This window comes from Bidens hawaiensis, unplaced genomic scaffold (assembly GCF_021521415.1).
Source record: "Bidens hawaiensis isolate Kalapana, Puna unplaced genomic scaffold, B.hawaiensis_p1.1 tig00037590_1, whole genome shotgun sequence".
Lineage (NCBI taxonomy): Eukaryota > Viridiplantae > Streptophyta > Magnoliopsida > Asterales > Asteraceae > Bidens > Bidens hawaiensis.
This window is the reverse complement of record NW_027505489.1, coordinates 1258-11732: the sequence shown is the minus strand read 5'-3', so window position 1 is coordinate 11732 and position 10475 is coordinate 1258. Positions and strand designations below refer to the sequence as shown.

At 44.4% G+C, this 10475-nt stretch overlaps 1 pseudogene across 1 annotated transcript; it reads right to left on the bottom strand.

The window, feature by feature from the left end:
- Positions 1-1915: 1915 nt before the first annotated feature.
- LOC143613487 (L-type lectin-domain containing receptor kinase S.6-like) lies at positions 1916-8690 on the bottom strand (annotated as a pseudogene). The gene is made up of 3 exons (XR_013150126.1): positions 8588-8690; positions 5706-7669; positions 1916-1931 (listed from the first exon to the last, which is right to left on the bottom strand). The product of XR_013150126.1 is annotated as an L-type lectin-domain containing receptor kinase S.6-like (transcript).
- Positions 8691-10475: the final 1785 nt, after the last annotated feature.

Here is a 10475-nt window from a genome sequence, read left to right as displayed (position 1 = left end):
AATTATTTCTCCATCCATTTCTTTTTCTTGATGTAGGTTGTAACATGCATTTTATTGACTAATTATTGTTATTATGAGAAAAGGACAGGGGCATAGTTGTAATTTTGTTAGTTGTATATTCGTTTATTATTTTGTGTTGACTAATGATGCAATGAGGAGACTTTGTCACTTGTATTTTTGGTTCATGTTTTAATTTCATTTCTTGTGTATAGCCCCTCTTGGATAGATTCTATATGGTTTGGATAGATTCCCAGGCAACACGAAATACTGTTTTTAGCCGTTTAGGCTTTATTGTAAATCGTTTATTATACATATTATGCTTTTAAGTAATTTGTAATGTTTTCATAACCGGATCAGACACTGAACCGGTCGGGTTACTGGTTCACCGGTTCAACCGGTCGAACCGGTCAGACCGGCCGAACTAAAAAACTATGAAAAAAATGTTAAATCAAAAAATATATGAAAAATCCATAATAAACCGGTTGAACCGGTCCGGTTCACTAGTCCGACTGGTTGAACCGGTCCGGTTTTATGATCGGACCAGTAAACCGGTTAGGATCGACCGTTTTTTAAGAAGCGAGCGAACTATATCGAACCGGACCGGTCGGGTGACCGAATTCCGGTCGGACCGGCCGAACCGGTCCGGTTTTAAAAACACTGGTAATTTGTATATCATGATTATCAAACCAGTCATGTTTCTTTGTTTAGACTATGCTAAGATTGCACGTGTTAAGCTGTCATGCCGTTTAAAATCACCACATAGATAATTTTTTAGACCAAGTGTGGTGGGCGTCATGGAGGGTGCAAAACGCCCCTGAAGTGCCGGGAACACCGCCCCCGGGACGCTATGGGGCGCTTTGGATTCAAATCATCTCCTAGCTTTGTACAAAACGTCCCAAAACTTTTGATAGTGGGGCCATTTGCAGGCGTACCAATAGAGAAAATAAAGGGGATGCTTCCCCCTCCACCACGCACAGTCTTTTAGGGTGAGGGGCCATCTACATCTACCACCCGGTTGTGATTCCCTCTTGAGCCAAAGATAACGAAACGGTGTTTCCCCCTGCTATCATGCCACATTATCTCACCACCACGCTTTTCCCTCGAACTTCTCTTTTTTATTTCTTTGTTTTTTCTCCCCTATAGGCCTCTAACATGCATCATCACTATGACTCACCACCATCTTTCACCTTAACCAATCTCATCCTTGTAGCATCCCGTCCCTGGCCATTCTGACTTCACTCTTTGTCACTTGATATAAAGGTGTTTATCATTACATTGTTTCTCAATATTCATGATTTCTTTAACCAAAGGAGATTAAAGCCTTAAAAACAATTCAACTACCAAAGTATTTTAGAGAACTTTCAGCATATAATTCAACTTAATATCATCCAACCATAGTTAACCTTTATTATGTAGAAAACCAAAAATCCATTAATGTATTTAAAATTCATATAATTTAGTTTGATTTGATGAAGGGGCTTATTCAATTATGTACACAAAGTTAATTACAATTTTTTTTAACTCTAGTGTATTATTATCAACATTTCCATTAAAACAACAATTAAAATAAGTTTTAGGTTTCTTACAAATATTACTTTCATCTAAACGACAAGTGTTCCAAGAGACAACATAGAATTATTAAAGGCGTATCTTGGCATGCACATTTGCAGAAAGGTTCTAGTCTTCTAGAGGGCCAGTTCAACTTTTGACATACAAGTTTCTATTAATATATTAATTCAACGTGGTCACTTTCTTACAACATTTTCAAAATAACATCATTAAATTAGTTAAAACACGAACAAAAAGTAATCATATCTTTATAATTCACATGCTTCAAGAACAATTTGCATTATATTTTTCTTTCAAAAATCACAATCAGCAATACAAAACTTATACTGCCAAAATAAGCCCACCAAATCATCATCAATTTACTAACACTTCAAAGTTCAAAACTGAAGAAACACTAAGTGACCCGGGGCAGATTATAAATAATCTGGGGGTTAAGTAATGTTTCCCACGAGGATGAGATCCAGCAGAGAAGGTTTTTCTTCAGGGGACCTGCAAAACAAACACCGTAAGCTCGTCACTGAGAAGGGGGGGGGGGTTCCTCCTTGTGACCACCCTCCGGCGTGAGAATCAGACTAGATTGCTCTGAATATAAGCGTATATTAAGAGATTGCTAGATAAGAGTGAGATATCAGATGATGTCCTTACCATTCCAAGGTGTTGGAGTATTTATAGCCGAAGGTAGGTTTCCTAGAAGGTACAGCCGGCTGAATAGTATTCATGTTCCACCAACAGTGGACTACGCACAGGCCATGCTGGTTGGTGGATAGGCTACGGCCGACAGTAAAAAGGTCGGCTGTACACTGTTCCTTTACTGCCGGCTACGCACTGTTCCACCAACTGTAGGCTGCGCACGTCCTTTCATAAGGGTTGGTGAGTAGGCAGCGGCTAATAGTGACAAACAGTACTAGAGGGTGCTCCTCCTCGTACTGTTGTCGGTGAGCTGTCACCCTGTGATTGGTTCATGGGCTGTTCTGGTCAAATCGTCTGTTCTGCCCATACCTTAGTAGGTATAGTACAAAAGATCTTCCAGAAGCATACGGACTGGCTCATTTAGGCGGGAATATTCCCGCCTTGCTCATTCCTTCATGTGACTACTGAAGTAGCTAGTGCCTTGTGCGTGTAGCCTTGCTGTTAGTGCGGGTAGCCTTCCCTGATGGCTTGTATCCGCAACTGCGGGAACAGGCGGGGTACTTCACCATTGGGAGGCTTTCCCTGCGGGTACAGCTGGCGTACTGCGCGTAAGGTTTTCTCTGAGCATGGTGGGTCCTGCGGGAGCAGTTGGTCGTTGCGCAGACGTCCCTGTTCAAGGTGAGTCTTGCGGGTCCAACTGGGCTCTGCTGGGACCTACCTCTTCAAGTCCCCCCAGTCCAATGTTCTTCTCATGAATTATTAATAAGTGAGGTGAACTTTTGGACTTAGCAAGGGGTTTTGAAAAGGGTTTAGTTTTTAGGTTTTTCGTGGTGATTCTTCCCGCGGTTTTCCTGATGTCACGCAGAAATTCCCGACTTTTCTGCTTCATCTTTGGGCATGAAGCGGGTAGGTTTGTAACCTCCTCGCAAGTCAGGAGCGTTGAGTCCCACTTGTGTGGATTCTCCATGGGGTTTTGGTAGTTTTCAACATACTGATCAACTATGCTAAAACCATCAATTCCATCTTGGAGTTTCAAACAATATAGTTCTCGACGTTCCCGTCACGCGGGGATGTTATTCCCGTCTCCGCAAGCATGGCCCAGAAGATCCTTCTTGGTTTGAATTCCCTGCAGAGTGCTAAGTATGTGAAGGGTTTTGCCTTGACACTGTACCCGCACTCGTCTTATGGTTACTTTACTTCCAAGGTATTCCTGGCGTCAATTCCCTGCGGGTGCTAAGTATGTGAAGGGTTTTGCCTTGACACTGTACCCGCACCCGTCTTATGGTTACTTGGTTGCCAAGGTAAGGGGTATTTTCCCGCTTACTTTTGAATCTTTTTGAATTTTGAAATTCGAAGAGTTGGTGAAAGGATAAGAACAATCCAAACCTCTGAAACGTCATGCGACGGTTTCTTCTGACTGTGTCAGGACGTGCAGGAAGTTATGGTGACGTGACAGTACCTGGTCATTCCAGACGCTTTTTCAGGCGCGTGGACGCGATTTTTCGGGCGCGTGGCCGCGAAATTAATGGTACGCGTCCTTTCAACAGCTGTTGCCAGCTTGCTTTTTGCCACGTGTCATAGTTTCATTGCACCTTCGATTTCTCTCTCTTCCGCATTAAATTCATCGCATTAATTGCGATTAGTATATAAAGGGGGAGAGGGTCCTTTGCAATTCACACTTTCACTTCTCTCTTCATCTTTAACGATTTCCGGCGAATACTCACCTTTTCAGTCGAGCATTCTCTTGAAATCGTTTTCTTCTTTCATCTGCAAGATGTCTTCTCACGATGTCGAAGCTACAGCCGATGACAAGAGTACTGCTGGCGAGTGCTAGTGTGCTCTGCCTGTCGATCTGTATCAGTACGTCGTCAGGAAGTTCATGCTCGAGTCTCTCGAGCCTGAGTTTCCTGAACCCCATCAGACGGTGTACGATGCCCCCAGAGGCAAGATCTGGGTATATGCTGCATTCTTTGTTTATGGGAATCTTAGGTTCCCATTGACAAAGTTTGTGTACCGTGTCCTGGAGAGGCACGGTGTGCACCTGACCGAGGTGCACCCGATGGCGATTGCCAAGATTCGGCACTTCGAGTGGGTGTGCCGGATTCTGGGCATTGAGCCCTATGTTGACCGCCTGATGACCTTCTACTCTTGGAGGTGCATCCAGGGGTGGTATACCCTGATAACCCGGATCAAGGGTTTGAAGATTTGCGCAACCGAGCGCAGTCTTCGTTCGTGGAAGCGGGAGTTCTTCTACATCTCCGCTCGTGCCATCCCCCTTGCCATGAAATTCAAGAATGGGCAAGCACTTCCCAGCCTTCACGCCTCCAACTACCAGGAGGCGGAATGGTTCTCGAAGATATCCCGAGTCCAATCTCCGGTTTACCGGTTTGCGGAGTCCGGGATGGTGATGCTGGGGATGAGCCGGGTGTGGAAGGATGCGGATGCGCAAAAGATCCCAATCGTCCTTGAATACGGTTCGAACTCTGTTCCTTACGGTATGCTTTTAACCACGTGGTCGTGGGTTCGAGTCCCACGGATGGCGCCAATGAAGAAACACTAAGTGACCCGGGGCAGATTATGGATAATCTGGGGGTTAAGTAATGTTTCCCACGAGGATGAGATCCAGCAGAGAAGGTTGTTCTTCAGGGGACCTGCAAAACAGACACCGTAAGCTCATCACTGAGAAGGGGGGGGGGGTTCCTCCTTGTGACCACCCTTCGGCGTGAGAATCAGACTAGATTGCTCTGAATATAAGCGTATATTAAGAGATTGCTAGATAAGAGTGAGATATCAGATGATGTCCTTACCATTCCAAGGTGTTGGAGTATTTATAGCCGAAGGTAGGTTTCCTAGAAGGTACAGCCGGCTGAATAGTATTCCTGTTCCACCAACAGTGGACTACGCACAGGCCATGCTGGTTGGTGGATAGGCTACGACCGACAGTAACAAGGTCGGCTGTACACTGTTCCTTTACTGCCGGCTACGCACTGTTCCACCAACTGTAGGCTGCGCACGTCCTTTCATAAGGGTTGGTGAGTAGGCAGCGGCTAATAGTGACAAACAGTACTAGAGGGTGCTCCTCCTCGTACTGTTGTCGGTGAGCTGTCACCCTGTGATTGGTTCATGGGCTGTTCTGGTCAAATCGTCTGTTCTGCCCATACCTTAGTAGGTATAGTACAAAAGATCTTCCAGAAGCATACGGACTGGCTCATTTAGGCGGGAATATTCCCGCCTTGCTCATTCCTTCATGTGACTACTGAAGTAGCTAGTGCCTTGTGCGTGTAGCCTTGCTGTTAGTGCGGGTAGCCTTCCCTGATGGCTTGTATCTGCAACTGCGGGAACAGGCGGGGTACTTCACCATTGGGAGGCTTTCCCTGCGGGTACAGCTGGCGTACTGCGCGTAAGGTTTTCTCTAAGCATGGTGGGTCCTGCGGGAGCAGTTGGTCGTTGTGCAGACGTCCCTGTTCAAGGTGAGTCTTGCGGGTCCAACTGGGCTCTGCTGGGACCTACCTTTTCAAAAACACAAACTAGTTCCCTTTACTAAAATGAGTCCTTGGTGTTGACCACGGTGTATCCAAGTCATCACCACCCAACCTCGCCACCAACTCCGCCGCCCGCTCTGGCATCACCGACTGAATCATCACCACCGGCTTCCTAACCGGCAAATCGGGTACCATCCCGCCTCTCAACATCCGCCCCGCCTCCTTCATTGTCGGCCTCAATCGGTCATTTGGGTGCACACAAATCAAACCCGCCATCAGCATCCGCTCCATATCGACCTTATCATACCGCCCCATCAGCTTCGGGTCAGCCGCGGCTATTAATATCCGCTTTTCCCATAAATCCCACATCCAATCCGTCACTACCACCCCATCCTCGTTCACTGCCCGCTGCCCCGACGCCACTTCCAATACCAATACTCCAAAACTGTAAACATCTGTTTTCACACTTGGTACACCCGAAAACACGTATTCGGGTGCTAGGTACCCCATAGTGCCAGCTGGCAGTGTCGCGTCACGTTTACGAGCGTTATGCTAGTAAACCTCAGCCAACCCGAAATCCCCTAATTTCGCATTAAAATCCGCGTCGAGCATAATATTACACGTTTTCACGTCTCGGTGAATAATCTGTCGTTCGCATTCTTCGTGTAAATACACCAAAGCCGACGCGACCCCGAGAAGTATGTTTAACCGTTTTTCATACGTTAACGGTTGGTTATTCGTTCGTTTATGTATTACTTTATCTAACGACCCATTCGGCATGTACTCATAAACGAGAACCAACTCGTTACCCTCACAACACCATCCTTGTAACTGGACTAAATTCTTGTGCTTTAAACATCCCACAATTGTCGCAAGCTCGGTCGCGAACTGGTTCCCGAGCAAACCCGTTTGACTCGCTTTACTAAACCGCTTCACAGCCACATTCCCGCACGATGGAATATGAGCCTCATACACGACCGCAGACGCGCCCTGCCCTATAATCCGGTTCGGGTCAAACCCTTTCGTCGCCGACCGAATATCCACTAACTTCAGCTTTTTCGGGACCTCGGTTTCCTGAAACCGATACATTTCAGGCCGTTCTTGACACCGTCGTCTTAACGCTTCTCGTTTATTCAAACACACACAATAAACCATGAGAAAACCCGCGAAAATGATCAAACACGCGGTTAACATCACCCACCCGAAAGCCAACTCGAGTACCCGATCGTCTTTACGATTATTATTCCCTCGCATCCCGACTTCCAACTCTTCGAACCCGGGATCTTCGGGGTAGCAAATCAAACACGTTCTCGACGACCGCGTTTCCATTTGTACGTTCGGGTTTAACGACTTGAATGTATGAAACTGAATCTTTTCGATCGAGTGGATCGACGACCCCCGCCCGTTCGAACCCGAAAACCCGACATACATAAACTCATTCAAAATAACCGAAACATCAATCGGTACCGAAAGAACCGGACGCTCCGGTTTCGACTCCTTATACCCGACCCAAACCCGAATCATCTTCTCTTCATCCCGGTACTCGATCCAAACCGAAACCCGTCTCCCGCTTTTCAAAACCACCCCTTTCGAATTCAAATCCACCGCGGCAACCGACACAATCGAGTTCACATCAAGCCCGACATGGTTATCATTAATATCCCCATGACCCGCGTTGAAACGGGTATCGAATTCGACGGCGAGAAACGGGTCGGAGAGATGGGAGTCGGGTAACCCGATGAAGCCGTCGGAGTGTGGTAAGGTGGTGGGGTCGGAGGCGATTAGGAACGCGATGCCGTCGCCGGAGACGCAGGGTGGCGGTGGTGGGGTGATGGTGAAGGTAAAGTGGGCGGAGAATGAGACGGTGGCGTTTGATGATTTGTTGAAGAACCGGATCGGGTAAGAGTGGAGGATCCGGCCCGTTGGGGAGTACGAACGGGAGGTGCAGACGGGGAGTTCTTGGGTGAGGATGATGGAGGTTGAAGAAACGTGGATCGACTCACTGGTAAACGATCTACTTTCCTCGGGTGTGATTATGCTATTTCACCGATGGTTCTCCGGGATCTGGGTTCTTCCACCTACAAAATGAACAACACCGTAAACTTACCCCTCAGAAAGGGACAGAGGGGTCCTCTTTGGGGTAACCCTCCGGTGTGAGAATAAGAATTTGTAGGAGAAGATAATAATATGAGAGTAAGGAAATTGGAGTGTATTGCTTAATATAGCTGAATACTGTGTGATTGAGTGTGCCTCTCCTTGTGGAGTTGATGTGGTATTTATAGTGCTAGGGTTTCCACTGATTGGGCTTAGCCTTGTTGGCCTCCTCCAATTGCTTTGCGCCACGTGTCCTTGGGACACCTGGTGCTTTTTCATTGGTTATAATCACGTGGTAGCACATGGGTTTTGCTGAGTTGTTCACCCTTCATTGGCAGCTGTCAACATCAGCATATTCTTATTCCTTAAAAAGATACCTTCTGGAAGGTTGTCTGACGTGCACAATCAAGGTTGCCCTAATCCTGATTTGGATAAGGACGAGGTTGATTATGTGCATGTGTGATACGCGCCTATCCTGAGGATGCGCGAGGTCTTCTCTTTATTCTCACGCGCAGATGTTTCATGCGCAGATGTGATATGCACAAGCATGTGATATGCGCCACGCGCGGATGCGCCACGCGCAGATGTGATATGCGTGAGCATATGTGATGCGTGAGCATATGTGATGCCTGAGCATGTGATGCATGAGCATATGTGATATGCGTGAGCATATGTGATATGCGCCATGCGCATAGGTTTTGGCTTTGTGCCTTCATAATATCTTGATTTCAAGCCTCTTGTCTATATCTTGTGGGTTGACCCGCCTCGCTCGGTGTTGAGGCGGGTACATACCTCTTCAGAGGTGGTGGTGAAATGGGCCGACCCGATTAGGGTTAGGTTGATTGGGGGTGAAGAAGATGTTGGGATGAAGATGGTGGGTAGTAATAGGATGAGGAATTGGATGTATGGTGGCATGATTTTGAGATGAAATCAACAAGTTGAAACCTACCTGCAACTGAATGTTGTAGAGAGAAGAAGAGTTTTGCCGCCAAAATGGTTGTAAATATTTTAGAGGTTACAAATGTTCTCTCTTAACTTTAGCCAAGCGATTAAATATCAAGTTTTGTATAGTTTTATAATTACCTAAACACATTATTATTGAAAAAATTATTGTAGAAAGTAAAGCATTTGGTTTTCCTTAAGGCTATCATTTATTGAACTTTTAAAAGTTTAAAGACATGGTTTTGCACTAAAATGAGAGAAAAATGACCAAACCATTAAACATAATTGTATTAACCGGTATCTATTTGTAAGAATAAAAAAGACAAAGGTGACAGTCTTGATTATCACGGGAGACTTAAGAAGTGTGATCGACTAATGAAAAGAAAACTTGGGTACCCGGTTTAATATGAAAGTCATAGAAAGACAAAGTTACTTTCTCGGATTGGAGTTAAAATATGAACCAAATGGGATTTTGCTTCACCAACACAAATATTCGGTTGAGCCATTAAGCAGACTCAGAATGACGAGCTGTAAGCCGATGATCCCAATGGAGACCAATGTACACCTTTGGGTCGACGAATGAAGAAGTGAATAGACACAACTATATATCAAAAAATGATGGGAAGTTTCATTTAATGCTTAGTAAACCGGATATTGCGTATGCAATAGGAGTGTTAAGTCGGTTCATTTTGAAAGGCATTAAGGAATGCTAAAGGAACACCTGGTTTCAGAGTCATGTTTAAGAGGGAGTCGAAAATCGAATTAATGGGCATCGCGGTTATTATGCCCGAGACTTAACTACCCGCCGATCAACAACCAGGTATGCATTTTTTGGTGGGGTCAGGAGCTATAACACAGCAAAAGCCACCAAGTGTCTCGTACTGAAGCCGAGTATATTGTGGCAACAATGGCAGCTCAAGAGCACGCGTAGCTAGTAAAGTTGAAGTACACTATCATTTTGTTAGAGAAAAGGTACTTAATTGTTAAAGTTGAAGTTCACACTATCATTTCATTAGAGAAAAGATACTTAATTGTTAAATCAGATTGGAGTATGCTGAAATAAATTATCTAGAAGCCGATATGTTCACCAAATCGTTGGCGAGTGAGGATGGTGAAATACCAATGATATCATGATGAAGAATGCAAGTGTACATTGGGAGAGGGAGAGGAGAGGGAGAGAGAGTATTAAACGAGGACAACACTTCTAGATAAGAGTGGTTTGGTTTGACCTCATAGTATGACTTTGAGGAGATCTGATCAATGGATTATTATTTGGGAACATTATGGATCTAGTCCTTTGACCAACTTATTTTACAAAAATGAACATTGAAAACTTGATTTTACAAATTTATTAAACCAATACGAGCTCACCATATGTCCATTTCTCTCCTAGTTAATGAGAAAAAGTGCAACTTTCTCGTCCAAAAATTAAATGAAAAAAGTAATAAAAAAATAATATTTATATGATTCTCGCTGACTTAGCAAGAAACTATCGGCTTTGCTCGCCGGTTTTAAAAATATAATGAATTCTCCCTCAATTTAAAGAAAATCAAAATTATTTTATTTTCATTAAAAAAGAAACAAAATCCATTAAAAATAATTTTTTTTAAAACAAAATTTGTAGTTTTCAAATTCAAGTTATAATATAAAAAATTTAGATAATTATTAAGAAAGTTAATTACCTTCTTTATAACAACTACCTTTAAAAATTTTAATGGATTAACTTCATTTAGGCATTCAAATTTTAAAAACTTTAAA